This window comes from Chiloscyllium punctatum, chromosome 9 (genome assembly GCF_047496795.1).
Source record: "Chiloscyllium punctatum isolate Juve2018m chromosome 9, sChiPun1.3, whole genome shotgun sequence".
In the NCBI taxonomy this organism is placed as follows: domain Eukaryota; kingdom Metazoa; phylum Chordata; class Chondrichthyes; order Orectolobiformes; family Hemiscylliidae; genus Chiloscyllium; species Chiloscyllium punctatum.
This window is the reverse complement of record NC_092747.1, coordinates 82,838,486-82,863,630: the sequence shown is the minus strand read 5'-3', so window position 1 is coordinate 82,863,630 and position 25,145 is coordinate 82,838,486. Positions and strand designations below refer to the sequence as shown.

General features: G+C 43.1%; 1 protein-coding gene and 1 non-coding gene across 2 annotated transcripts in view; one reads left to right on the top strand and one right to left on the bottom strand.

Annotated features, from left to right (window-relative positions):
• Window positions 1-25,145, top strand: part of gpc5a (glypican 5a) — a 995,175-nt gene that overhangs the window by 924,246 nt on the left and 45,784 nt on the right. The window lies entirely within an intron of this gene.
• LOC140481708 (U6 spliceosomal RNA) lies at window positions 8,738-8,841 on the bottom strand. The gene has a single exon (XR_011961587.1). It is a non-coding gene; the product is annotated as a U6 spliceosomal RNA (small nuclear RNA).

Sequence of the window (25,145 nt, the reverse complement as noted above, 5' to 3'; positions counted from 1 at the left end):
GTACTGTAAAACTGATCATCAACAATGTGCCTTCTTCGGTTCTCCTGTTTTCACCAGCAAACCCAAACTGCCCAGAAGTATCTTCCTACTAATATTTTAAAACAGTGTTGAAGGGCTCAGGTGAAACAGGTAGGAACATGAAAGGGGAAAAACCACTTTGCCACAAGCGATCTCATCAGAATGATATGAGGACAGTACCCTCACTTAAAACAGTAATTTGTCATGGAGAGATTTGTTTTTTAATCTTTTTTAAAGTGTAATGAAGACTTTTGCATTTATTTGCTTTTTCATCATTATCTGACCTCACCTCAAGATATTTTCTGATCAATCTATTCAGTGATGTTATTAATCACCTTTGAAGCAGGTGGGGATTGTGATCTTGGCCCTCTTCGTTCAGATGTAAACTCACTACCACTCTGAGAAATTGGTAGGGCTTTTTAATCAATGAAATCTTTCAGAAGAGAATTTGAATTACCCTTTCTTTCAAAGTCACCTAAAGCAGGAAGGTTAGTTTGTGGCTGAACTGACTTCTGATCTCAGCTATGAAGACCCTCACCAGACCAGTGATAATTTCAGAGAACATTGAGAGGTTCTGTATTGGTCTTACATATCTCTCCCTTTATAGGGTTGAATACTTTGAGTGCATTATTGAAACAGAAGTGATAATGGTCATTCTCTGTGAGAATTTTGGACAATGTAATTGAACATGCAGAGAGAGTTTTCAAATTCCTACTTTACTATATATTCTGTGTTTAAACAAGAAAGCAATTACTGTTTAAAGCTCTAGGGCAAGCACTTGTTCTTGTTGTTGCCAATATACAGAGTGATTTAAAGAACATCACTGCAAAAAATCAATTTGGTTAAATCACTCACAGTAGATTACAAATTTCCAGATGAATATTCAAATTTGTATTGATGCAGTTTCCTGCGATATGCTCATGCTGCTGATTTAAATTTTTTTGAACAGTGATGTTCAAAATACTATTCACTTCAAACTCATTAACTTGAAAATTGGACCACACACTATCCACTTTACAGACATAAAGCATGTGAGAACACTTTTGCAGGTTATTTAAGGGGAGATTGAACGTTGGTGGGTAGGCATTGGGAGGTTAGGAAGGGTTGGGAAAGCATGGTGTAAAAATAGCATAGCAGGTCAGGCAGCATCCGAGAAGCAAGAGAGACAATGTTTTGGGCATAACCCTTCTTCAGGAACTCACTTTCTCCTAGAAGTCAAGAGGAGAGTTCTTGCTATAGGATTCTTAGCATCCGGTCTGTGATTGTAGCCATTGTACTTATGTGGCTCATCCAGTTCAGTTTCTGGTCAATGGTAAGCCTCAGGATGTTAATAGTGAGAGATTCAGCAATGGTAGTAATGCCATTGAGTGTCAAGTGACTATGGTTAGATTCTCTCTTGCTGGAGATAGTCATTGCTTAGCACTTGCGTGGCACAAATGTTACTAACCACTTTCCAGTCCAGGTCTTGCTGCATGTGGAATCACGAATGTTGCTGAACATTATGTAATCAAGATTGAACATCTCCAGTTCCAACCTTATGATGGAGGGAAGGTCATTGACAAAGTAGCAGAAGAAAGTTGACCCTAGGACTCTCTCTTGAGGAACAACTAGAGAAATGTCCTGGAGCTGAGATGTTTCACTTCCAACACTCGTAACCATCTTTCTTTATACCAGGTATGACTTCAATCAGTGGGACTTGCCTCTCTGATTCCCATTGATTCCAGTTTTGCTAGGCTATCCTTGATACCACACTTAGTCACATGCATCCTTGAAGTCAAAAGCAGTCACTCTTACCTTACCTCTAGAATTCAGTTCTTTTGTCCATGTGTGAAATAAACTTTTAATGAGGTCAGGAGCTGAGTAGACCTGGCAGAATCCAAACTGGGCATTAGAAAGCAGGTTGTTGCTCAACAAGTGCTGCTTGATAGCACCTTTGATTAAACCTTCAATCACTTCACTAATGACCAAGAGTAGACTGATTGGGCCACTAATTAGCCAGGCTGAATTTATCCTGCGTTTTGTGTTGCAGAAGATACCTGGGCAATTTTCCACATTGTTAGTTAAATGCCACTGTTGCTGTACTATGCCACTGTACTAGAATGGCTTGGCTAGAGGTTTAGCAAGAATGTTGTCAGGGCTTATAGCCTTTGCAATGGTTAGTGCTTTCAGTCCTTTCTTGGTCTGACATGGAATGATTTAAAATGGCTAAAGATCAGTACCTGTGATACTGAGGACCTCTGCAAGAGATTGAGATGGATCATCCACTTGGCATATCTGGCTGATTACGGATGCATATGCTTCGGCCTTGTAGAAAATGTTTAATCCTAATCTTTGCATTGTTGAGATCTCTCAGATCACCTCCTTCCCAACTACTTATCACTGTGCTGCCACCTCTGCTGGATCTATTCAATGACTGGGACAGGATATATCCTGGGACGATGATGGCACTATCTGGGATATTGTCTGTAAGAGATCATTAAGTAAGAATTACTAGGTCAGTTGTTACTTGAGTTGTAAATGAGACCTATTTTAGCACAGGCCTCAACTGTATGCAAGGAGAACTTTGTAGTGTTTGCCATTGTTGTTTCTGGAGCCTCGACTAACACCATGTGGTCCATCCAGATAATTCCTTTGTAGTAGTTGGAGCCACATGAGGAGCTTGCTAGTACATGTTAGGAGGCAATTAGGTGTCAACCACATTTCTCTGGGTCTGGAATCACGTTTAGCTCTGACTAAAATTACAGATTTCCTTCTCTAAAGAGCCTGATTGAACCAGATACGGTTTTACAAGAATCTATAATGGTTTCATGGCGATCATGAGTTTCTTAATTTCAGTTTTCATTTTAAATTCATTTTTCACCACTTTCCATGATGGGATTCAAATCTTGGTCTCCGGCAAATTACTTAGATCTTTGGATTACTAATTCAGTGACAATACCATTACTCCATTACCTTCACTAAATTCATCATGTATTATTACTGTTGTGGTAAATGAGGGTACTCAGATAACAACAAGATCAGCTTAATGTATTAAAAATATTCTCACTACAAGTTGAAAAGTGGATCAAGGTGAAGCAATTTTTTGGATATTTCTACTTTTCCACAGTCATATATTAAGCCTTGCTTAAAACCTGTGGCAGTGGATGGAGACTCAGGAGTTGTTGCTTTTGCTAGTCAGCAGGATTTATTTGTCTAAAGATGAAGAGAATGCATCACCATGGCAACCTCAGCTTTCAATCTTAGAACCACTTTTCTGTTTCACACAGTCTAAGAACATTACCTCTCATTCTGTAGAGGTTATATTGATTGAATTACTCAATGCTGACAAATTGAGAACCAAATTTGTATTTTCAAAAGGTGTTGGTGTCTATAGTGGTAAAACTAGTACTTGTTGAAGTCTGGTGGTGGACGATTGGCAGAAAAGATCGAGTGTTCAATAATGGCAAAATGCCAGATTTTAAGGCAGGCATAACTTGTCACTTGAAACTCCTTTTCATGACTGTGGTTTTACTTTGGTTTGGAGGCTGATGTGTTAGAAAACAGACTTGAGGAAACACTGAAAGAAGCAAAAATAAATTCTGTTTCCTGTTAGAATAGAATAGAACAGAAAAGGAATTTATTGTCATGTGTATTTTTACAAAAAAATAATGCAGTGAGAAATTTTCTAAGTTGCCGTGCCATGGTGCTTCTATTAATAACAAAGTTCATAGATAAGAAGTAAAAATTAGGGCAAGTTCATCTCAGATTAATTTCAGTGTATGGAAAGCTGATTAAAACAGTGAAAGCTGGAATACTCGGAAGCTCCCGCCAAAGACGACCCCCGTGACAGGTCGAGAACTCCATGCTGGGACAAGACCACGATACCAAGACTGTCCTTTTGGAACAAGGTCACTACTATGCCAGGTAGAGGCTGCCACACCAGTAGAAGACCACCCACTAGGTTGGTGGCATATCTGGAACAAGATCTCCACATTGAGATGAGACCTCCATGCCAGGTCAAGACTGTCCACTGGGCCACTGGAATACCCAGAAGTCACCGAAGACCTCATTATCTGGGATGAAACCTCCACTCTGGGACAAGACCACCAATCCTGGAGACTGCCATGCAGAATAAGGCTGCCATGCCAAGTCATCACTGGGCTGAGACCATAATGTGAGGCTAGAAGTCTCCTTATTGCTAGGCCTGGGCCAGGAGAAGACTCCTTCTGCCAAAGCCGTTAAAAGAGCTAAGGTGATAAATGGAAATATTAAAAAGAAGCAGAGAAAGAAAAGGGAAGTAAAAAGTAAACAGAGTAGACGAGCTCCAGGCTCCTGGGTTAAGGAGCCTGCACACTGTGCTGCTACTGTACAATCGCCTTGTGAGTTAAGTGACCACTGAAGTCCTTAAAACCCTGGTGTGATAGCGAGTAGAGAAAGAGACCATTTATCCCATCTGTTCTATACTGGTATTTATACTCTACATGAGTTTGGTCTCATCCTATCAATCTCATTTTTTACTAGCTTTTTTTTTCTGCGTATTCATCTCCTCATCTGTTTTAAAAGCATTGAAGTTCTTTACCATCACAGGACAGGGTTGATGTAATGTTCACATTCTTCCCCTTCTTCCCCTCTTTTATCCTTTTGGATATATTCATGGTCACTAACCTTGGCTTCTCCCACAAATTAAAATATTCCCTCTACATTCATCTTTTTCAAGCCATTCATAATTTTAGAGGCTTCTATCAGGTCACTTCTTTGTTTCCACTTTTCTGAAGAGACAAGCCCCATGCAGTTAAATCTTTCCCTATTGCTATAATCTCCCAATTCTGGTATCATTCTTGTTTATGATGTTTGCACTTCATTGAGTGCTTCTATGTCCTATTTGTATTGGCACTCTCTGTTCAGATTGACCGGGGCCCATCCAAGTTTAACATAAATTCACTACTTTTGAAATCTGTATCTTTTTCCAAAAATCTCAGTTCTGTGTAGCTGACCTGCCATGCTGCTTTTACCGATTTGTTCATCCTAAAATTGGCTCCTTTTCATCACAAGTTTGTGGTTATGATGTCATATGTTTTGTTTAAATAAAGTGAACCTGTCTTTTTTTTAAAGACACCAGGAATCTGAGGAACTAGCTCTCAAAAAATCACTTGACTTTCCTTATGGATTCACTGAAATTGGGATCAAATTGTGCTTATCTAAAAGAGAAATGAAAAGACCTTTTGAAATTCACTCAACACTTCCTAGTGTAAGCAGAAAACCCGAGATAATGGCTTTTCTAGTGGTGTGAATAGTTCATCTCATCTCATCAAAAATCAGAAATAATGTGAGCCATTCAATTTAATGACTAAGACAGCTGAAAATTGCCTCAGCTAAAAGACAATTGATAGCAATACACTCCAGACATAAGTTAGTCCAATATGGATACTGGATTCACCAGTTTGGGATATCCACCATTTTTAAATTTTCAACTCTACAGAAAGCCTGGCTGGGAAAATTCCAGCTCTTTGATTATCGAGTCATACAGCACAGAAACAAATCCTGTGGTCCAAATTGTGCGTGTCAACCAGAAATCCAAGCTGACACAATACCAATTTCAGCATTTGGCTCATATTGCTCTAAACCTTTCTTATTCGTATACCCATCCAGATGCCTTTTCAATGTTGTAATTGTACCTGCCTCAACCACTTCCTCTGGCAGCTCCTTCCATAAATACACCAACCTTTGCATTAAAAAGGTCCCCTTCAGATTCTTTATCATTTTTTTCCCTTTCACCTCAAACCTATGTGCTCCAGTTTTGGGTTCCCCCACCCTAGGCAAAAGACCTGAGAGCTGCTGAATTTGACTCCAAGTTTCAAATCCTTCACTTTGAAAGTGAATCTTCAAGCATGTTATGCCTGCTACAGTATTAGAGATGGATTTCATTTTCAACTTTCTACTTGATATCCTTACTTTAAATCTTTTTATTCACTCTTGGGACATGGATATTGCTGACTCAGCTCGCATTTATTGTCCATCTTGAGAAGGTGGTAATAAACTACCTTCTTGACTAACTTTATTATGCCACACTTACATAACTTTCATCAACAATTGTTTACTAACCAAACTTTCATCTTGCTTAAAACAAAACTGTATTTGAGAACATATGAAATAGGGGCAGCGGTAAGCCATTGAGCCTGTAGCTGATTTATTGATATTCATAGAATCCCTGCAGTGTGGGAACAGGCCATTTGGCCCAACAAGTCCACACTAATCGTCCAAAGAGCAACACACCCATGCTCATTCCCCTACCCTATTTCTTTACATTTTCTCTGACTAATGTGCTTAACCTACATATCCCTGAACATTATGGGCAATTTTAGCAGAGCCAATTCATCTAACCTCTTCTGACTGTGGGAAGAAACCCACGCAGACAGGGGGAAGAATGTGCAAACACAGACAATCCATACAGTCGCCTGAGGCTGGAATTGAACCTGGGTCCCTGCTGCTGTGAGGCATCAAGGCTAACTACTGAGCCACGCTCCTATCTAATGAAATTCTCATTAACCTTGATTCCATTGCCTAACAAAAACTTATAAACCTCTGCCTTAAAAATATTCAATGACTCCACCTCCACTATCTTCTAAGGCAGATGCAACCCTCTGACTAAAAAATAATCCTCAACTCTTTTAAAATTGGGGATCAGCCTTTTAGAATAGTGTTCCCTAGTTTTGCACCCACACACATAAGGTAACTGCCAGTCCTCATTCACCTTGTCAAGAACATTTGGGATTTTGTACCTTTCTGTCAAGTCTCCCCTCACTCTTTTAAACTCTGGCAGAAACAAGCTCAACCTGTCCAAAATTCTTCATAAGACAATCTACTCATTCCAGGTATCAATTTATAAGCCTCTTCTGAATCACCTTCAAAGTATTTGCATATTTCATTCAATAAGGAACCAAAACTGTACACAGGGTTCAAGATACATATACCCTGAAGCATAACATCCTTAACTTTTCTCTAGCAATTTCTATTTTTGACCCTTACTTTTGTGTTCAATTCCTCTCAAAACAAAGGAGAGAATTTCATTAGTCTTTGTGATTACATTCTGTATATATATTCTAACTGTTTGAAACTCATGCAGTAGAACACCCAAATCCACTCACTTCAGAATTCCACATTCTCTGTTTAATTAATACTTTGCTTTTTACTCATCCTGCAAAAGTGAACAACTTCAAAATTTCCTACATTATATCCATCTGTCAGATTTTTCCTTACTCAACCTATCTGTAAAATGTTCATGTACTCTTCACTGCATATTTTCCCACCTGCCCAATATTTTCCAATCAGACTCTGGCCCCCATCCACAACTCTTTCCCTGAAACATCGATGACAGCATTGGTGCTGCTTCTGTCTCTTGTTTAGAATTGGAAAATGAATCAGTTTCACTTCCATTTTTCCACCCCGTACACTTCTAAATATGAGCAAAAACAAGTCTAGTTTTTACAATCTCTCCTCAAAATTGAACCCCTGAAGTCCCGGTTTAATGCTTGTAGACCTACATTGCACTCCCTCCAAGGCTAATATATCCTTCTTAGATGTGGTGCCCTAACCTGGTCACAGTACTCCAAATAGAGTCTAACCAGGATTTCATATAATGCAGCATAACCTCTGTGTCCATATATTCCAGTGTTCTTGACATAAAGGCCAGCATTCCATGAGCTTTCTTGATTATTTTCTACACCTGTTTGTGGCATTTGAAAGATCTACGCACCTGAATCCCCACATTTTTTTTTGGACATCCACTGTATTTAACTTTATACCATCTAGAAAGTATGTTGATCTATCCTTTTTTGGGCCCCAACATGGATGACCTCACACTTGCTAACATTGCATTCTATCTGTTACAGTTATTTTTTCCCATTTGCCTAGTGTATCAAAATCCCTTTGTAATTTTATGCCACTTAACTTTGTGTCATTAGCATATTTGGATAGGTGACTTCCTATGCTATTATCCGAGTTGTTAATAAATAATGTGAATAATGTGCATCAGTGGTGTAAGACGTGAATCTTGAAGGTGGTAGATGTTGTGCTTATCAAGTAGTCTGCTTCATCTTGGGTGGTGCTGTTTGTGACTGGATAGACTTTGAGGAGTCAAGTGATGAGTTACATATGACACAATTTTCTGACCCGTTCATGCAACTTCAGTATTTATACTTTGGTCCACTTCAGATTTTTGGTCAAGAGTCGATCCCAGGATATTCATATGGGAGATTCAGTGATGCTGCCATTAAATATCAAAGGGACATAGTTAGCTTCTCTCTTGTTAACATAGTCTTTGCCTGGTACTTGTGTGGTATGAATGTTACTTGCCACTTGTCAACCTCAAACTTGATATTGTCCAGGTCTTGTTGAGCATGAATATAAGCTGTTGCATCATGACCTGCTCTTGATTAGATTAGATTAGATTCTCTACAATGTAGAAATAGGCCCTTCGGCTCAACAAGTCCACACTGACCCTCCGAAGAGTAACCCACCTAGACCCATTTCCCACTGACTAATGGGCAATTTAGCACAGCCAATTCACCTGACCTGCACATGTTTGGACTGTGCAAGTAAACCGTAGCACCCAGAGGAAGCCCATGCAGACACAGGGAGAATGTGCAAACTCCATACAGACAGCCTCCTGAGGCTGGAATTGAACCTGGGTCCCTGGTGCTATGAGGCAGCAGTGCTAACCATTGAGCCACCATGCCACTGTAAAAATATAGAACGCTTCACGAATTTGCATGTCATCCTTGCGCAGGGGCCATGCTAATCTCTGTATCGCTCCAATTTTAGTATATGTGCTGCTGAAGTGAGCACAAATATAAAATTTCTTGGTAAAACTTTGTATCTATTAGGATACCTATCTGCAATGTGATTTTAATGAATATTTTAAAATTCAACAAAAAGACTGCTGGAAATGAAATTATACTTTTCAGAATATGAGAAACCGAATATCTGTATTTACTGCATTTTTGTGGTTGTGGGTATATGTTTGGGAAGCTGGGAAGTTGATTTGCAGACATTTCGTCCCCTGTCATAAACTTCACAGGAGACTCCAAAGCACTCAAGGTGTCACCTAGACAGGGAATGAAATGTCTGCAAATCAACTGCCCAGCTTGGTGAACATATCCACAACCATGACAACTGGCACCCAAACTACAAATCTTTACACAAACATTGAATTGCTGCATTGTAGATGAATGTGCTCATCCATGCAAATTATATAAATAGTACCAGAAGCAAGGTCTTAACCAGTAGGGACCTTGTCAATGAAATTAAATTATCTAATCTGCAATGCACATCATCCAAATATAAAATATTTATCATCAAGCCCAATTAAAATCCAAAATCAATTAGAAGATGAGACATATGCACAGCAGATGTAAGTTCACACTTCAGAAATCATTGATTTTTACAGAAATAAATCAGCAATGTCTTCGTATTTATGCCTTTTCAGACACTCCTTTCATGAAACAGTCATAATCAAGCTTTGCAAATTCCTATAACTGACGTATCTGCATGTATTACAAAAGTCGCTATATTTCTACAATGTAAATTTTTAAAATTAGTATTTTACATGCTGTTTTTGTAAAATAAAAAAAAATCATTTGAAGCAATTTGAGCAATGGAGTCATCAGGTCACTGATTATGCATGTTTATACATTACATATGTCTGTCGAGGCATTCTGCGGCTGTAATACCATCTCAAAAGAGTTATGTGTCATTACGATAGGATCAGTCCCTGAAGGATAGATTTTCACTAATTGTGATGTCTACTCATTGACAGAATATATTTGTTGGAAGTCAATGTGCCTTTAAGCATACAGTGAGTGGAATAGGTTAATGCCAGGAGAGCAAAGTGGGCCTTTTCCAAATCAACCAGCAATTTTTCAATATGTTGTTTTATTCATCATCATTTTAGGGTATGTCAACAAGATTTCTATGTTCAAATCAAGTAAAAGTGATGGTGAAACTAGGAAATGAGTCTCCAAAAGGAGTATGTCTTATTGTTTGTTCAACTTCATTGGAAGGTGTTATAAAGATAATGGTTCTGATGAGGTCAATATTCATGTTACATTGATTCCACCCATTCTACAGATGTTGCACACAGTCTGTGAATGTAGATAAGAAGTTTTATTGTAACTTTCAGAGGCAGGAGATGTGTTTGCACCAGCTCCCTAAAATCTGAGTAATTATACATGACCAAAAGCAGTTATACTTCTTGCTTCTTTGTGGGGTGGCACGGTGGCTCAGTGGTTAGCACTGCTGCCTCATAGTGCCAGGGACCTGAGTTCGATTCCTGCCTTGAGCAACTGTCTGTGTGGAATTTGCACATTCTCCCAATGTCTGCATGAATTTCTTCCAGGTGCTCCAGTTTCCTCCCACAATCCAAAAGATGTGCAGGTCAGGTGAATGGGCTATGCTAAATTGCCAAGTCAGGGCAAATATAGGATAGGGAAGTGGGTCTGGGTGGGTTACTCTTCAAAGGGTCTGTATGGGCTTGTTGGGCCAATGGCCCATTTTCATACTGTAAAATAATCTAATCTCTTCTATCATTCAATAAGCCTTCTGCTCATCTAAAAATATATCCCTGTATCCACTAATCACTACATGGGCCCAAGACAAAGGATAGTCAAAGGAGGATTGGTATCAGCTAACTCTCTCAAACAGCTCTTACCCAGTCCCACATACTGGTAGAGGTGGAAAATACCACAAGGTGCCAGCAGTGGCCATCTTTCAAAATACCACAAGATGATCAGGCATGGACAGAAAAACTCCTAATAAATTGTGTGCCTATTTGACACAACTGACATAGACCAATTTTACCCCTGAAATTATTGAGTAGCCTGTGGAAAAATCGTTCTTCCCTTATCTATTTCTAATCTTTTACTCTGAAACATCTTTTTTTGGCTTAGTGAATGGGATTAGATACGTAGGGCTGTGCAGCAGCTACTTCAAGTTTTTTGGAGGGCTTTGCGTCATGAGGCCTAGCAAAATTTCTCATCTTATCTTACTCTCCTCCTTAACTACCAACCCCACTCCTATGATATCTTCCACATTTGATTCCACCCCCACTTACCAGGCTCTGTTCTCACAACAAATCGCTATCTTTGGATATCAACTGAAAGACTGGCATGCCAGTCAATCTTTAAAATGCTGAAGAGTACCTGGATAAGTGTTGGCAATTTGGCCTTGCCCCTTACTGGCAATATATAGACGTAGCAGCCACAAAGCCATGCTATTCACAGCATATTGTCAGTATAGCTGACATTCTCTCACGCATACAACCCCATTCTCTTACCTTAGTCACTTTTTGTTAGCCACATCCTAACTACACTATTTTCAATGCCTGCTGGAGGCCTTCAACCTGTTATTGTCCCAAGAGGGAAAATCACACACAGATAAGCAACTGGACAATTCCAAACATAAGTTTTTATTTCCAGTCAGTAAAAGTGAAGACAAATGACAATACTGGTATCATGACCAACAACTATTTTACAATCTATGATGATCTACTTTATCTAATTCTCATCTCCCAAACTGAGTGTTAGTCAGGTCCTGTCTGGCTTGTAGCACCTAACTTTGCTGAGGTCTATCATGGACAAGGTGTGTTTCTTCCTCCCCAGTATCCTTGCTTTCCTCCTCAGAAGACTGCTTCCATTCTTTGAACATTGAACTTCATTTCCAGCTATCCTTCCTGCCCTTAAACTATGGCATTAACACCTTGATGATGAATAGGGAGGGGGGTGGTCAGTGCTCACAGGGCATCCTGTAATCATTACTAATAATCACCCACCTCCTGTTGTCTTTCATATCTTCTGATACTGCTTTCATCCCCCAGCCAGAAACCTTCAATTTCCCTCCATTTCCATCTTTGTTTCCACCTCTACAAATGCCTCTACCTCCCCCATTCTTGATTATCCACTGCCTTTTTGGTAGTGAATCCCCCTGCTGCCCTTAAAGGTTTCCTTTCCTAAACCCTCAACAATCAATAGATGGAGCTCAGTTCATCTTGACCACTGACTAACTTGGACAAGCAGCCCTCGACATGACTGTCTGGACCCCCCCCTATCTTAGCAGCCTCCTGACTGATGATACATGATTTCCCCAACTGCTGCTGGCCCTACAACTTACCACTGTCCAATCGTTGGAAGACAATCAGAGAAATCCCCTGACCATGGCTGGCACAAGTGGACAAACTGACCGTGTGGAGACAGCGACTGATAGTACTGGGATCCTTGACTGACAGTGACTGGACTGAGGACCTGCTCCTCCCCCCACGCCCCCCCCCCCCCCCAATCCCTCACACACACTTTCTGATATGGCCATTTGGTTGAATACACATACAATGTTTGCTGGCAGCAGGCAGCTGGCACAAGCTGAAGGTGAGAGATTTAAACAGTAAGTTTAAATCGTGTATCAAACAGTAAGATGTGTCCATCCCAAGAGAGATCACTACAGCCAGCAGCCAATCACTGTGTCTGTGCAAAAGAGCACCTCATTATGGCACCAGTCTTTGATTCTGGTAAAGAACCTACACACTAACACAAATGGCAATGGCATGACATGGAGGTTGTGAGCAAGCAGGAAAGCACCAATTGGGCAAGTGCTAAGAAAGCAAGAGAGTAGCCCTGAGATGCAAACTGGTCCAATCCTTGAGCTGTATGCCTGTCTTTGAAACACCCTTTTAATGCTAGTCACTGTTGCACACTGCAATGCAAGTCTGCCCTTTCGAAGTAGAAATTTGTTCTACCAGTGGATCAGCGAGTTATCATAAGGATTGTGAGGGGTCGGCAAATGGCTGACGCCTGTGTCCACAGTTCAGGGATGCATGTGGCTGGTGGCCATGGATTGCATCCTGAGATGCTGTTTGTTACTGAGCAAAGTGGAAGCTGTTTGCAGCCAGTGGTGAGCCGATGTCACCAGGTACCTGCATAATTTCCATGTGGTGAAATCTCGATGTCTAGCTCGTTCATATAGGAAGCTGAATTTTGATTTGATGAATTGTGGCATTAATAAAGTGTTTAACATGCTATAACCCCCCCTTTAATTGGCAACTTGCTGTTGCCTAGTGAGAATCTCACCATAATGCTTGGCAAAAGCATGAAAGATGCAGTATGCTGCTTCTGATGTCAAGATTTTTTTTAATTTCAAAAAATACTTTATTCATAAAATAATTTGATGGTCTGTACAGTTGGTCATGCCATACATAATGTAAACATTTACATACAGAGATCAGAATTTATCATTTTTATATACAGGTCTGTACATTTATCAATCATATGTCCATATATTTAGCTGAGGCATCAGCAGAGCCCAAATGACTGCGTGGGCCACCTGTTCTTCTTAGGCAGGCAAATGTTACATGGTGGTCTTTCCCCACCGTGCCTTGGTGGCAGCTGCCCCAAGCTTCAGCACGTCCCTCAACACGTAGTCCTGGACCTTGGAATGTGCCAGTCTGCAACACTCAGTCGGGGTCAGCTCCTTTAGCTGGAAAATCAACAGGTTTCGGACTGCCCAGAGAGCGTCCTTCACTGAGTTGATGATCCTCCAGGCACAGTTGATGTTCGTCTCGGTGTGCGTCCTGGAGAACAGACTGTAGAGCACGGAGTCCCGCGTCACGGTGCTGCTCGGGACAAACTTCGACAAACACCACTGCATTCCCCTCCAGACTTCTTCTGCGTAGGCACATTCCAGAAGGAGGTGTGTGATAGTCTCGTTCCCCCCCGCAGCCGCTTCGAGGGCAGCGTGCGGTGCAGCTGAGAGTCCGGGCGTGCATAAAGGATCTCACAGGCAGAACCCTTCTCACCACCAGCCAAGCCATATCTTGGTGCTTGTTGGAAAGTTCTGGCGATGAGGCAAATGGCTTTGACAGTCTGCTCAGGGAACCGCTCGATAGGATCCGCCCTCTCCTTTTCCCGAAGGGTCTCAAGGACACTACGTACTGACCACTTCCTGATGGACTTGTGGTCAAAGGTGTTTTTCTTCATAAACTTCTCCACGAAGGACAGGTGATACGGAACGGTCCAACTACTCGGTGCGTTCCTCGGCAGCAAGGCCAGGCCGGGGACAGGTAGAACCTCCATACGTAGTGACACTTGGTGTTTGCGTACCAAGGATCCACGCACAGCTTGATGCAGCCACACACAAAGGTGGCCATCAGGGTGAGGGTGGCATTGGGTGTATTTTTTCCCCCGTTGTCCAGATCTTTGTACAGCAAGTCCCTTCGGACCCAGTCCATCTTTGACCTCCATATAAATTGGAAGATGGCCCGGGTGACTGCAGTGGGAATAGGCCAGATCTGTGCCATGTATAACAGCAATGACAGTGCCTCACACCTGATGACGACCAGGTTTTTTCCAGCGATGGTGAGCGACCGTAGCTTCCATCTGCCCAGTTTCTGCCTCACTTTGCTGATACACTCCTCCCCCACGACTTGGCGCATGCCCCAGCACCCCTGAACCAAATACCCAGCACCTCCAGGTGGTCGGTCCTGACGGTGAAGGGGATTGAGGATTGGTTGGCCCAGTTCCCGAAGAGCATGGCCTTGCTGTTACCTCAGTTTATCTTGGGCCCCGAGGCCCGTTTGAACTGGTCACTTATACACGTGAGTCTGCGCGTGGACAGTGGATCCAAGCAAAAAACGGTGACGTCATCCATATACAGGGAGGCCTTAACTTGCAGGCCCCCGCTGCCAGGAATAGTCACCCCTCTCAGGCTCGCATCCTTCCTGACGGACTCAGCAAATGGCTCTATGCAGCACACAAACAAGGCAGGAAAGAGGGGGCAGCCCTGTCTGACTCCAGATCTGACTGGGAAGCTATCTGATTCCCACCCATTGATTGAGACTGCACTGACAATGGTGGTGTAGAGCAGTCTGATCCAACTGCAGATTCCCTCCACCAAGCCCATTTTGGAGAGAATATCTCTCATATACCTGTGTGATATCCTGTCAAAGGCTTTCTCCTGGTCCAGGCTGATCAGGCAGGTGTCCAACCCTCTGTCCTGCACGTAGGCGATCGTATCCCTGAGGAGTGCGAGACTCTCAGCGATCTTCCTGTCCAGTACAGTACAGGTTTGGCCAGGGTGAATCACTGACCCCAGAGCAGACCTGACCCGGTTGGCAATTACCTTTGACAGAATTTTGTAATCCGCATTCAACAGTGAGACTGGTCTCCAATTTTTGAGTTCCTCCCTCTCCCCCTTCCGCTTGTAGATGAGGGTGATGATGCCTTTCCTCATGGATTCACTCATGGTACCTGCCTGAAGCATACTGACATACACCTTCAGCAGGTCCTGGCCAATCAAGTCCCACAGAGCAGAGTACAGCTCGACCGGTAAGCCGTCGCTTCTGGGAGTTTTATTCTTTTCAAAGGACTCGAGGGCCTTGGTCAGCTCGTCCAGAGATAGCGGCTGGTCCAACCTCTCCCGTGTTCTGTCATCTAAGACATCCGTGATAGAAGACAGGAATGACTGGGAGGCCGCGCTGTCAGTCGGCTTCGCGTCTGGCATAGAAGGATTTCCTGATCCTCATGACGTCAGCCTGAGATGACGTTATCGAGCCATCTTCTTCCTTCAGGCTGCTGAGCATGGAGCTCTCTTTGTGCACCTTCTGGAAGAAGAAACGTGAGCACGTCTCGTCCTGCTCCACCGAGCGGACCCTGGACCGGAAGATTATCTTGGAGGCCTCCGAGGCAAAGAGCGAGGCTTGCTGGCCCTTCACCTCCTTGAGGTCTCCGTGACATCGACCCCCATCATCTGCAGCAGGAATAGGTTCTGCAAACTTTCCTGGAGCTGGGACAGTTTTCCCCGCCTCTCGCTCGCCTCCTGAATACCTTTGAGGATGAAGAACCTCTTGATGTTTCCTTTTACTGTTTCCTACAAGTCCGCTGGGGACTCAAAGAGGGGCTTCACTGTTCTCCAACCTGCGTAGTCCCTCTTGAGCTCCTCAATGTTTCCCGGGGTCAACAGCTTTGTGTTCAGCTTCCATGTTCCCTTACCAGCCTGCTGCTCATCTTGTAGGTGACAGTCGGCCAGCAGGAGGCAGTGGTCAGAGAAGAACACCGGCTTGACGTCGGTGGATCTGACCGAGAGCGTTTGGGACACAAACAGGTAATCTATCCTTGAGCGGATAGACCCGTCTGCCCGTGACCAGGTGTATCTACGCTGCGCTCCGTCTGCAGGGGTGCTGAAGATGTCGTGCAGCTTGACATCGTTTACTGTGTCCATCAGGGCTCTGGACGTGGCGTCCAGTTTACTGTCCCCCCCGCTGGATCGTCCATCTGCATCAATGATACAGTTGAAGTCTCCGGCCAGAATGACCGGCCTGGACGTAGCCAGAAACAGTGGAAGCTGCTGCAGGATGGCCAACCGTTCACTCTTACCCACTGGGTGTACACATTAATCAGTCTCAGGGGAGCATTCCTGTACATGATGTTGGTGACGAGGAGGCGCCCACCCACCACCTCCTTAACCTCGGAGATGGTAAAGGTGCCTCCTCGCAACAGGATACCCAGGCTGGAGGCACGGCTATCGTTGCCCCCCGACCAAACTGATAGCCCATGGGCCCACAAGCTCGACCATCTCCTGTAGCTGCTGAGGTGCGGTATCCCACACTCCTGCAGAAACAGGACATCAGGTTTAACGTTGGCCAGGAAGGCCATCGTAGAAACACATCGCGTAGCCGATTCGATGCTACGCACATTGATGCTGGCAATTCTTATCTCCATTTTAACAGTTTACGAGGTTACCAGTGTCCATTTGCTGTTGGTCTTGCCTCTCTGGTGTAGCTGTGTGCATCCCTGTGGTGACGGCAAACTGCTGGACCCTGCCAGGGCTGAGGTAGCTGTCTGGCTGCAACTGGGGCCATTTCCCCACTCTGGTATCTTCGGGTCTGGCCCAGGGTCCTCAGTCCAGTCCTCCATCTGACAGCAGGGCTGTCATAGGACCGCTGCTCCCAGTTACCTGGAGCTGTGGGCCGGTGGGTACCTCTTGGTTCTCACCAGGTGGGGGGAGGCCTTTATCCATCCCCTCAGAGGGATCGTCTTTTCCTGTTTGGGCGGTGCTGCCCTCCTTTATCCCCACAGCGCTCTGTCTCTTCCTCTGGTGATGACCCTCCTTGCACCCGTCCTCACCGTCGGAAGAGCTGCCTGTATCCTTGTCGTGTAGGTGTTGCTTCCCCCTTTGCTGGGTGGCTTTGGGGGCCTTGTGAGGTTTCCTCTTCCTGTTTTTGACAGTAATCCTCTGCCTCCTTTGTTCCCTCCTCATCCATTTCCTCTGTCTGTCTTGAAGGAGCTTGGATTGGCTGCTGCACCTCCCCGCTGTCTGCAGTCTGCAGCCTGCCCTTCCTTCTGGGTGCCTCCAGACAACATCCCCCGTGCTGTTTTGTGATACCTTGCTGGTCTTAGGTGGTCCATGGCTCGTGTTGCCACCTCCAGCCATCTGTGCATAGGTGGCGGCCCCTTGTTTTGGGCAGGCCTTGTACATGTGGCCCGCCTCTCCGCACAGATTACAGTTCTTGGCTTCCATACATTCCTTGGTCGGGTGGCCTTCCTGCTCACAGTTTCGATAGACAGTCACCTTACAATCCGCCGCCATGTGGCCTGACCTCCCGCAGGTTCGGCACACTTTCGGCTGCCCTGTGTATGTCAGGTAACCTCTGCTTCCTCCGATGGCAAAGCTGGAGGGTGGGTGGAGGATGTTCCCACTGGCATCGACCCTCAGGGTTACCCTGACATGTCGTTTGCTGGTCCAGATCCCGAAAGGATCGACCACATTGGTACACTCTCCCTTGACCTGGACACATCTTCTCAGGAAGGTCAGGACACCTGCTGCTGGGACGTGGGGGTTGTACATCTGGATTGTAACAACCCGACTCCTCTGCACAGCAAGCACACACAACGGGACCGCCGACAAGATGGAGAACAGAGGTTCCCCTTCCTTCTCCTTGAAGACCTTCAGGAGCTGCTCGCAATTCTTCACGCTCCTAAAGGTCACGTCGAAATAGCCTGCCGCAGGGAAATCCTGTAGGCAGTACACGTCCGCTACTTTGAACCCACAGCACTCCAGTAAAATCTTCTTCACGAACACCGTCCGATCGACCGGTGTGCGCTCCTCTACCTTCTTCACATTCACCCCGACTGTGTTGCGAATGCCCTGGCCTGGGCTATGAGCGGCTGCTGAGGCCATAGCTCTGAGATTGGCTGATACCTGAATTGGCGTTAGGCCGAAGCCAGCATAAAGATCCACCAAGAGCAGGTCAGCACAACCAAATGATCCTCCAATGTCCAGCAGCTCCGACAACTCGCAATGTGATCCCCATGGTTTCTCCCCCACCAGTACACGTCCACTGTGTCGAACCTGCAGCACTCGAGCAGAATCTCTTCCTCTGGTCCTCAGGAACTACACATATTCCAAGCCAAAAGGATGTCAAGATAGGCTTCACCAGACTTCTCGCCAGATCGCACCATAAGTCCCACTAGAACGCAAGTTGTTCAGGCCTGTAGCATTCTAACCTTGTCCTAAGAATGTAAGTGTAAGTTCAGAAGCAGGATCTCATACAGGGCCCCATATGGAAAACTGATAACTGATGTGGCAAATGTCCAACTTTGCCCTGGATGTTAGAGCCACAAACAATGAATTATTAACGTGGGGAACATAGTTGTAACTCCTCCCTCAATGTTTACTGAAAGACTTAACAATAATCATATCATTTATTCCAGTAGTTCAATGTCAGCATTTGCGTTAACAGTCCAAAACTAATTTTATTTTGTCTTGTCCTAATGAAGTGATGTGGCAAGTACATTTACAACATTTAAAAGGCATCCAGTTAGGTGCATGAATAGGAAGGGTTTAGAGAGATATGGGCAAAATGCTGGTAAATGGCTAGATTAATTTAGAATATCTGGTTTGCATGGATGAGTTGGACCGAAGGGTCTGTTTCCATGCTGTACATCTCTATGACTCGACAGGATAAATACAGGAAGGATGTTCCTGATAACCAGGGAGTCCAAATCCAGAAGTCACAGTCTAAGAATACAGAGTAAGCCATTTAGGACTGAAATGAGGAAGCATTTCTCCACCCAGAACGTGGTGACCCTGTGGAATTCAGGAATGAGTTATATGTCGTATTTAGGGCTAAAGGGATCAAAGGATATGGGGAAAAACAGGAACATGGTATCGCCATGTTCATATTGACTAGCAAAGCAGGCTCAAAGAGCCAAATGGCCTGGTCCTGCTCCTATTTTCTATGTTTCTACAAGGTTGACTTCATTTTTTGGGGGCAAAAATCTTGTACTCGTGGTTACATCCCCCATTATAAATGCATCCCATTTTCCTATTTAGATATCTTTCTAATCAATCTATTCAGAAATGTTATTACATCCCTGTGGAGCAGGTGGCACTTGAACCCATCTCCTGGTCCAGAGGGACTGACACAACCACACTACCCCAAAAACTCTCATTTTTCTTTTGAGAAACTTAAAAGATGATGTATAGTATGCATCCAATCTTTGCGATTTTTGAGAAGATTTGCAGCTCAGGTTGATGATAAGTTAGCTTGCTGAGCTGGAAGGTTTACTTTCTGATGTTTTGTCACCATGACTGGGTAACATCATCAGTGAGAGTCTCCAGTGAAGCGTCTCTCTATTTATAGGTCTTGGTTTCTTAAAGTAGGTGATGCCATTTCTGGTTCTTTTTTCTTCAAGGGAAAGTAGATAGGATCTAAATAATTGTGTGTATTCATGGAGTTCTGGTTTGAATTCCATGCCTCTAAGAATTCTTGTGCGTGTCTTGGTTTTGCCTGTCCTAGGATGTGTCTGTTGATGCAGTCAAAGTGGTGTCCTTCTTTGTATGCATGCATGGAAACTCGTACATTTTGGTGGCCAGTTGCAGGAAACTTACATCCAGGATACATGAACACTAGCTGGTCACCAGAAGACATGACCCACCATCACTAGTTTCTATACATACAAAGAAGGACACCACTTTGACTGGAATAACACACATGTCCTAGGACAGGCAGAACAAAGACATGCACAAGAATTCTTAGAGGCATAGAATTCAAACCAGAACTCCATCAATAAACACAATTATTTAGATCCTATCTACTTTCCTTTGAAGAAAAAAGAACTGGAAATGGCATCACCCACCTTAAGAAACCAAGACCTACAAATAGAGAGGCAAGACATACCACCAGCGCTTCACTGGAGACTCTTGCTGATGATGTTACCTAGTCATGGTGACGAAGTGTCTGAAAACAAACCTCAGGCTTTGCAAGTTAACTCACATACTTATGCATTCAATCTGCTTACACCCTTTCCTAATCCCCACCTCCCCTGTAATTGAAGCATTTATCACCATACAGCAACAACAAATAGTAATTTCTAGATTTAAGTACTTTAACGAGCACAATGTATCTATCACTTCAAACTATTTAACAAATTACCGTTAGAATCAGTGTAGTCCATTCCTGCCTGAGCAATATGAAATATTATAACATCCTCATGAAGGACGCTGACAAATAGTTACTCTCGGTTGTTCAGGTTTCTAGCTACAAAAGTGACCATTTAATTAAGCAAAAAAGAATCTAAGTATTCTTGAGGTGAATTGTTTTTGACTTAACTTTGTGTTTCTCGAAATGTCAAATGAATGATCTCAAACTTAGTTTGCCTCTTTTGAACTGTTAGGGAAGCCATATGTATTAGTTCTGCTGAAGCTATGAAACTTTCCATTAATTTCTAGCAGTCTGTACAGTTAGTGCACAAAATCTGAACCCTGGAACAGCTATAGCTCACAGTTATTCTAGGTTCTTCCTACTAGCTAGAATAGAAAAATGAGCCGGTGAGTATCTCTGCAACAGAAGCCTGTCAGGTCAAGGTGTAAGCATATCACTAAATTACTGGCAGCTCTTTGGCTGGTTGCCACATTAGAGGAAGAGGTGTCACAGTGTCTACCTGATTGATTTGTTCAAGCCTTTCTCCCCCCTTTTTGCAGGCTAAGACAGCTGACATTGCTTGGCATCTTTCACTTCATGTGTCATTAATATTATTGCAATCCTCTGATTTCATCATGGGAACATCTTCACCAGCAAATAGCTACAAATCTCAGTAGTATTCTATACATTTTAATCAGCTGCCATTCAGACTAGTTGCAGCTGAAAACCAGAATTTATTATCTCCATCTTTGGATCCGAGTGGAGAAAAATTCAGATGGATATCGCTGTGAGATGATACCCAGGAACCAAAGTCAATTAGGATTGATTTATTCTGAATGAACTTTGGTCACATCAGGTTTCCACCTCTGTTGAAGTGGTAATTCCCTCATTCCCAGCCTATTACTTGAAGCCTAGCTCCCTCTAAATAAGATCAATATAATTGTATATAATTATAGAATTCTAGGGAATTAATTTTTTGAGTTGCTTGTTTACAAATCATAATTTTACTTGCATAAGAAGTTAGCCACTAGAAAAAATAATTAAATATTACTTCTTTTTCTGAAAAGCCTGAATTTCATCTATATCATCTAACAGCATTTATCCAGAGCGCCAGTGCCTACAGCGATCAAATCCACAGTGTCCAATTTAATGGAGCTGCCAGTTTGAATTACATTTCAGTTCTGTGCTTGTGCAGCCATGCATGTATTCTTGCATTTATGCATGCAAATATACAGTTGTGTGTATTTGCAGATCCTCTTGTTGAAATAATAACACTGTGCACTTATGTAATGCTCTTAACCTAGCAGCTACCAAAGCTGCTCACAGCAAAACTGCAAATGACCTCCGGGGGGACTGTTGCCCAACTTGAAAATCACTCTCACACTCCCCAGCCTGCGAGCAACCTTTGACAGAATTGAGCGCACCATCCTCTCCCAAGATCTCTGCTCCATTGTTGAGCTTGCTGGAGGGCCCATGATGGATTTTGTTATTAATTATCTGCTATAATCCAAGGATAATTTGCAATGGCTCTGTTTCTTGTTCTAATATTGTTACCTCAGCTATTGCTCAAAAATCTGTCCTTTGTCTACGTCTATGTGCCCTCAGGCACACCAACCGAAAACATGACAACAGTTCATAAAAATATGTTGATGACATCTAGCTCTTCCACTTGCTGCCATCTTCCACAGTTTTTAAATTGTCACTTGGTTTGTCATCCAATACTGGTTAAACAGAAATAAGTGTAAGCCAGAAGCTATTGAACTAGAACTCTTTAGAGTGTTATTAGGGACCTGATCCTGAGATTCTTTCTTCCAACCATTTTTGCAGCCAAAAGATTAAGGGAGCAGGCTGTCCATGCAGCAATCCCTCCCTTGCCAAATTCATTGCAGGATGGACTGTTTAAACCATCCTGAATTAGAGTGGTGCTAGAAAAGCACAGCAGGTCAGGCAGCATCCAAGGAGCAGAAAAATCGACGTTTCGGGCAAAAGCCCTTCATCAGGATAACCATCTTACAATGGCAACAATCCTCTTGGATAGAGTGTACATAGTTCATGGTCTCTCAAAGGAGTCAGCTGCCATAGGAGGAACTTGAGTACCAAGTGAGAAACCAAAAAATGTCTCCTGTGTTACAAACTCCTTCATGACAGACTTTGAAATAGTCACACAAAAAAACATTTTGTTAGATGTTGAATTAGAAGGCCAGTATATTTGTCAATGCAGTGATTGATGATTTATTCCTGATGAAGGGCTTTTGCCCGAAATGTCAATTTTCCTGTTTCTCAGATGCTACCTGACCTGCTGTGCTTTTCCAGCACAACTCTAATCATGACTCTAATCTCCTGCACGGAGGAGAAAGTGAGGACTGCAGATGCTGGAGATCAGAGCTGAAAAATGTGTTGCTGGAAAAGTGCAGCAGGTCAGGCAGCATCCAAGGAGCAGGAGAATCGACGTTTCGGGCATAAGCCCTTCTTCAGGATTCCTGAAACGTCGATTCTCCTGCTCCTTGGATGCTGCCTGACCTGCTGCGCTTTTCCAGCAACACATTTTTCAACTAAGTTTAAAAAATTCCAATCCCAATTATCTTAACAGCATTGTGTTCAATTTTTGATTGACAATTCCAAAAGATTTTAAAAGAGTTTTAAGGAGCTATCTGATTTTTGGTGTGGCTAATGAAATAGATTCTGATTTGTTTCTACAGATTGAACACTTCAGCGGATTTACACCTCATAATGAGTTTTATAAATGAGAGTAGTTTTTGGTAATAATTATGTTTGAGCAACAGCTCTATTAAATTGTTAGGTTTTGCACCTTCACATGGCACCTGAAGTCATACCATTAGTGGATACTGGTTGATCGGTTCTGGAAAATACATGGAGTACGTCGGGAATATTAGCGGTCAGGGCAAGGATTGATGGTGTCAGGGACTGACATTCATTTTTAAAATTGGTTGAAAGGAGGTAAGCCTTCCAGTGTGTTAATCTTTCTATCTACCCACCGCCATTGTTGCTTTGAACATGTCTCTAGAGGCAGGAGGCTCAATTCTTTCTCATCCCAACCACCCTAGAATGGAAATGAGGTGAGTGGGATCATTTTGAAGAGGATAAATTGAATCTCTTGACTTGACCTTCCTGAATTCTCCACTAATATCCGACCCTCTATCCACTGCATCCCACCCCATAAGTTCCATTCCAAAGCTATTGCCTCAGCCCCCTTCCCTGACAACGTGTCAACCAAGCTGTTTACAATCTTGCTGATACATTTACCCCTGAGATAAACTTCCAATCTCACATATTGACATAATCACAAAAATTGCCCCTTTCCAGCTCATAACCTCATTTGAATCTGACCTGGTCCTGGCTCATTTGCTGCTAAAATACTCATGTATACTTGTATTAACTCTGGAGAGCCAGTACATTCTTGGCTGGTCTCACACATTTTACCCTCTATAAAGTAGAATGCTTCCAAAGCTCTACTTTACATATCCTGAACTGGATAATCCTGAAGTCCAACTGTTATCTGAAAAGGAAGAATGGATAGAGTTACAGAAGAAAGTGGTAGTGTGACCAAGTGGCCTAAGACGCAGGATTTAAATTCCAGACTCTATCGAGTCGTTGGTTCAAATCCCACCGCTACCACAGTCACGGGCAAGATAAATCATGCAGTTACTTGCAAGAGACTTGGGTAGCTTCAAGTTTGTGATGTTTAGGGATGGCACAGTGGCCAGTGGTTAGTACTGCTGCTTCACAGAGCCAGGGACCCGTGTTTGATTCTAGCCTCTGGTGACTGTCTGTGTGGAGTTTGCATGTTCTCCGTGTCTGCGTGGGTTTCCTCCAGGTGCTCCAGTTTCCTCCCACAGTCCAAAGCTGTGCAGGTCAGGTGAATTGGCCATGCTAAATTGCCCATAGTGTTAGGTGCATTAGTCAGAAGGTAATAGGTCTGGGTGGATTACTCTTCAGAAGGTTGATGTGGACTTGTTGGGCCAAATGCCCTATTTCCATACTGTAGGGAATCTAATCTAATCTTAAAAAAAGGGTTCATTTAATGCACTGCTCATTCAGGGAGCCAGCATAAACACAATAGACCAAATGGCCTCCTTCTGTATTGTAACAATATCTGATTTAATTAAATGCTATGCTACATTTGCATTTTGGAGAAGATTTTATATAGTGCTTAAAGCTTATTCTTCTATGGCAATAGATAGTTTATTCTAACTTGACTAATGTGAGGTTCTTGATCTGTTCAATTGGAATTCTGAACAGAATCTTCAAGGTCAAGCTCAAATCAGTTATTAGAAATTATAAATTCATTTTAAAAAGATCCAGGTGCAATTCATGCCAACGGTTGAATTACTTACATTGCAAATAGAATTAATTTAGAATTTTCTGAAACATTGTAACTCAGATTTAGATTACACCAGGAAGACTTGATGTAGCACAGGGACATAAGAACAGAGGCAGGAATTGACCATTCAGCACCTCAGGCCTTCTCTGCCATTCTAGATCTTGTTAAAAATCAATGACACCAGCTTATAGTCCAACAGATTTAGTTGGACGTACAAGCTTTCGGAGCACTGCTTCTGTGTCAGGTGGCTAGATCTCGGTCAATCATCGATGTTTCCATGGTGTCTACCTGATATCACTTTAATCTAGAAATCTGTCAATTTCTTAAATATTGCAAATACATTTT